We start from the raw sequence: 5,746 nt of genomic DNA on the forward strand, positions 1-5,746 counted from the left end.
TAATGCCGACAGTGTTGTGTCATTGCCCCCTCCCCTTAAGGCTACCCTGGATCTGCCCCTGTGGTAGATGATAGGTGTCCACTTTTGCAATCTATAGTTCACTTGGCTTGGCTTTATTCAAAGGTGTTGGTGAACATGCCTGGAAATATTTTTGTGCGAGTGGACACGTGGGCAATATTTGATGAACCAACAACGGAACCCACATGCACAACCATTTTTTAAAGGCCCTTCAATTGGTGTGAAACAAGCTTTTTGCTGATCAAGAACATCCAAAAAATTATCATTTTGCCAAATGCAGCAACCCACAGTCAGTGTTCCTGCTAATTTTACAATCCTTTCGAAGGATGTGGTTTTGCCCGAGAGTGTCCAGGTAGTGTGCAGGCTGTGTAGTTTCTTCCCAAAGGCTGGAGCACACAAAGGCAGTTGCAATCTGAGCAGGGGATACTAGTATTCAGCTTCAATTTCAATCCAATTTTATTGATAAGTAAATTAATATAGAAACAGTTATGTACAGGAAGGGGTCCCAAAGTAAAAACAGCAGGCTTCTGAAAAGTAGTGCATGGCAATTCACCTTAGGGTGAAAATTGCTTACATTTGCACAGAAGGAATGGGAAATAGTTTGGCAGTGACAGTAGAGTAGGCTGCAAAATGAACAGGGATCTTTGTTTTGTTCTTGTAGAAAAAACAAATTTACCACATTCATAGCTGGAGCTTTCGGTATGTTCTACAAGCTCTCATTTTTTTATTATAGAGCTTGTTTTAAGCAATTGTTTTGTGTCAGTGTTTGACTAACAGGTTGCCTTCTTTTCAAAGCACTGGGTCTTCAGTGATGGTCGTCCTCAGAAATGCTTGAAGCCATACTACTGGATTAAATAACTTGTATAAGCATTACTGCAGTAGAAATAGAGACTTTTGGACAAAACAATTATTTGAGTGGACAAAATTAATTCATTAAATAACTTTTTAATTAACGACTTTAGTGTGCATGCTGCAAAAGTGAAGCCACTAATTGAACACACTCGTGTTCCTTATGTTGCTTCTGTGGTGAATAAGGGAGGCTATGTGGGAAAACAAGCATAATGCAAATGCACTTTCCCTGCAACTTAAGCCATTCGTGAACTGGTGCCAGTCTTGGATTACACCCTAAACGGACATCCATTAAGCACTGACTGGCTTCAGTTCCATAATTGTAAGATGTGGAGTGAAGTCAATTAAAAATTTGTGAATTGCAGTCAGTGTTAAGTTTGTCCATTTGATGTGCTTCCTTCTTTGCCAAGTAAAGAAGAGGTGTATTTCATAAGTGCACCTGTGAGATCACCTTATTTCAATTCTGTTCCGGGTTTACGCTTCTTTATGGCAAATGGTGGGCATTATTCACACTTGTACTAGTAAAAGTACCCCCCCCCCCCCCCCCCCCAAAGAAAATTCTGGGTACTTGCCTGAACTACAGCACTGATTTTGATAAGGTTTATTGAATTTTAAAGAAAAGGTTAAAATCTAGCAACTGTAGGAAGCAGATTTTTAATTTAGGCCGTCAATTGTTTAAAAAAAATGTTGAAAATTGCAAAACTGAAAAAAAAGAACCCCCAAACATCAAGTTTACAAAGCTGTAACACTGTTTTGTAAACTGCATCTAAACATACATCTAAGGTGGGCAAAATTAAGTATACACCACTCTGAAATACCATACCGCTAATTTACGAGTAGTACTTCTGCAAAACACTCGTAAACATTTGTCTGCTTTAGATGCTTTAACAGGTGCTGTTTACAGAACTGCAATACCTGTTTTTAGTGAAGAGATATATTTGTAAACTTTATTCTTCATTACCAATTTTCGGAAATTTTTCGGGAAATGCTTAGACTGGTGATGTCGTGCCGTCTATCCGATACTGTGAAAAAGACTTGTTGCCGTTTTGAATCGCACAGATTCTTAAAAGCCTACTTTTGTATCGTGCAAGGCTCACCTGCCATGCGAGCGCATATGCCGCTTCCACCATGCAAATGAGCTACAGATAAAGACTACACGTGCTTATCATGCAGGGTACTATATACAGTGGAATCTCGATGATACGAATCTCACGGGGTCACGAAAACTATTCGTATTAGCCGAAATTCGTATCATCGAAACAATTAGAACTAGCTAAATCAAAGAGTCAGAGGTGAACTCACTCAGACACACGTACGTAAAAAGGATTTATTTCTTGTAGAAAATTCTCTAATGTCCTCTGCCTCTTTTTCTTTGTCAGGTCAATTAGCAGACTTTGTTCAAATCCATAAAAACGCGTGCACGTGTCGTCGCTGATTTCGTTCGCGCACGCCTCAGAACTTAGCGTGCATGCAGCGTTTCAGCCGCCGGTGGTGGGTCCTTCGCCGTCGCCCACGTCTAACACAAAGAACGCGGCCCGAAGCACAGCAGCCACTTCGTCCAATTGCACGCGGAAAATGAAGAAAAGCACAAAAGCAACACAAGTGCCACCGCTTCAAACTCTTCGCGCCCAGTCGCGGCCTCCGCGCTGTCCGGCGCCGCGTCCGCGCCTCCGCACCAAAAGAGAGAGGGAGAAATCGCGTAACTGCGTGCTGTTCTCTTTCACTGCCATCGGTGGGGTCACGGAGGAAGGAAACTAAGGAGAGGCCCTACACCACGGAGGAAGGAAACTAAGGAGAGGCCCTACCCCCTCCGCGAGCTAGGATAAAAGTGTGGCGGAAATGACGTATAGGTTCTTATTTTTATTGCTGTTTTTTTATTTTTTTGCTGCATGGCCACGCCTTTTGGGCCACAATGGCGGCGTTGTTCTGATTTTTTGAGCGCTCACACGTGTTGCTCTGGTAGGTTTCGTGCAGTGGCAAAGGCGCTGTGGTGGCGGGTTTGCGTTAGTCACCGTGTCTTGTTGCGCTGTGTTACCTGCACCGTGCTCTGCCGGATGTTGCGCGACCGCGCGCGCTCCGCGCGCGAAACCACGCATAGCGCGGCGTGGTTTCGCGAAACATGTAAACAAGAGAGGAGGGTGGCACAAAAGGCGGAGCATCGCCATGAGCAACGCCAACTTCCGGCTTCACTTTTGCTTCACAAAGAGTGACGTCAGGGCCTCTCCTTAGTTTCCTTCCTCCGTGCCCTACACCCTCCGCGCGCTAGGAGAAAAGTGTGGCGGAAATGACGTAGTAGGTTCTCATTTTTTTGCTGCTTTTTAATTTTTTTGCTGTATGGCCACGCCTTTTGGGCCACAATGGCGGCGTTGTTTGAGCGCACACACGTGTTGCTCTGGTAGGTTTCGTGCCGTGCCAAAGGCGCTGTGTGGGCGCGTTTGCATTAGTCACCGTGTCTTGTTGCGCTGTGTTACCTGCACCGTGCTCTGCCGTATGTTGCGCGAGCGCTCCGCGCGCGAAACCACGCGCAGCGCGGCGTGGTTTCGCGAAAAATGTAAACAAGAGAGGAGGGTGGCACAAAAGGCGGAGCATCGCCATGAGCAACGCCAACGTCCGGCTTCACTTTTGCTTCACAAAGAGTGACGTCAGGGCCTCTCCTTAGTTTCCTTCCTTTGTGGGTGGGGTTCATGCTCGCGGTCGCGTCCATCCGTGCGCTGGAATCGTGCCAACTGGGGGCTTTACCACCATAGAGTTTCTCACTACATTACATTATAGTGAGAAACTCTATGCTTACCACCGCCGACGCGCGCGCGCCCGTTCTACCGCTACTGTGTGACGTCACGGTTGCTATGCGCAGCTGCGCCCCTGACCGGCGCGCCGGTTGCTAAGGAGGGGAGGAGGTTGCGCCGCTGCGCGGATGAGAGACCACAGTTGGCTTTAGGCGGTGGCACCGCCGCTCCTTCGGCAGCCGTTTCGTTGCAGTCGAGTGAGAGGCCCGTGTTGCGCGCCACGCGGTTCGGGGAAGCGCCAGCGGACGCCGGATTCCCCCAACACCAAACGCCAGAAGAACAAGGAGCGAATGCGCATTCCACGAATGAACATGTCACCAGATGCGAAAGCAAGGGAGGCAGAAAAGAAACGCCAACAGCGACTGATTAGATCGCCGGGTACCAAAGGCAGGGAAGCAGAACGAAAGCGGCAGCAGCGCAGGCGATATCGCCGAACACCAAAGCGAATGAATTGGAGCGCAGACGGCAGCAGCGTCTGGCTTTCGCCAAGCACACTTTCAAATTTCCAATGTCTTCGGTAATTTTCGCATCAACCGACGCGGGTCGAAAATTGATTCGTAACAACCATTCTCTAACACGTTGAAAATTAATGGAGCTCGGCCGGGACCACAGAAAAATTCGTATCATCCAGAAATTCGTATCAGCCGTGATCGTATCATCGAGATTCCACTGCATACATACCTTGTCTTGTTAATAAAGGTTCTTTGTTGCTGACTTCCCATTGTGTGGCATCTGATACATGGTGTCAGAAGTGGTTGCGTCGCTTCGCAACGCGTGCACATGAATCAACCCCAGACAGCAAGCAGCAACTGAGGAATACGATGCAAAGTTTGGGCAGGACGAATCAATTGCTCGCCAAGGATGGAACTGCTTTAGGCACCTGACCCCCTGCTGCTATACGGAAACATAGCTAAGAATTGGGAACGAATCAAACATAAGTTTGAGCTGTTCTTGGAGGCAACGGCAGCAGTGAAAGAACCGAGGACTCCAGCCGTAAAGACAGCGCTTCTGCTGAGCTTTGCGGGAGACGACGCGTTGGAGGTATTCAATGACATTTCCGCGGAAGAAAGCAAGCGATATTATGAGACCGTAGCAAACAAGTTCGCTGAATACTGCCAAGAGCAGCAGAATGAAGTTTTTGAAAGATACTTGTTCTGCTCGAGAACACAAGCAGAAGGCGAGGCTTTCAAGCATTTCCTACGTGACCTCAAAAGACAGGCATGCAGCTGTAACTTCGAGCCCTTGACTGAATCCTTAATCCGCGACCAGATTGTCTTCGGTAGAAACAACGCCAAGCTGCGCGAAAACATGCTCTAAGAAAAGGACATCGCGCTCCTCAAAGCTGTACAGACATGCCGTGCAGCGGAAGTATCTGCCCTACGGAATGAAGCGTGGTTGCAGACAGACGGCCAAGTTGCTGTGGTTAAAAAAATCGCAAAAGTACAGTCGCATCAAATGCAATCGGTCTCATGCGCAAGCAAGGTGTCCAGCCTTCGGAAAGACATGCTTTGTGCGTAAACGAAAGAATCATTTCGCTCTGTGCTGCCATAAACGAATAGATGAGGTACACATAGATTGTGAACACTTCAGCGTTCTGGATGTAAAAATCTGTAACGTCAGCGGCAGAGAAGATTGGACGGTTATAGGGCAGAAGTTGCGGGTGAAACAGTAGTGATCCAAGTTCACACAGGTTCCCAAGCCAATTTGTTGCCCTACTCTATCTACAGAAGATGCAACGGAGACCTCAAGCTAAAGCCAAGTAGTGCAGTCCTTCGGATATATAGTGGTGGCGTCATTAAGCACATTGGCGTAGCAACTCTGCAAGTTGCTGTGAATCATCGGTCCGGCGCAGTGTTTCCTTTTGCATTGTAAAGAGGAGTAACCCAGCAATCCTCGGACTAATCACAAGCAAAACGCTGGGACTGGTGTCATGCACAGTGGATACTGTCAGCAAGGATGGCACCGCTGACATCCTGAAGGAATTTCCAGATTTATTTCGGGGAACCAGCTGCTTGCAACGAGAGTACCACATGATCTTGTGCAAGGATGCAACACCAGTAGTAATAGTAATGCCAGCGCGATGGGTACCACTG

Source organism: Dermacentor albipictus, chromosome 1 (genome assembly GCF_038994185.2).
Source record: "Dermacentor albipictus isolate Rhodes 1998 colony chromosome 1, USDA_Dalb.pri_finalv2, whole genome shotgun sequence".
NCBI lineage: Eukaryota > Metazoa > Arthropoda > Arachnida > Ixodida > Ixodidae > Dermacentor > Dermacentor albipictus.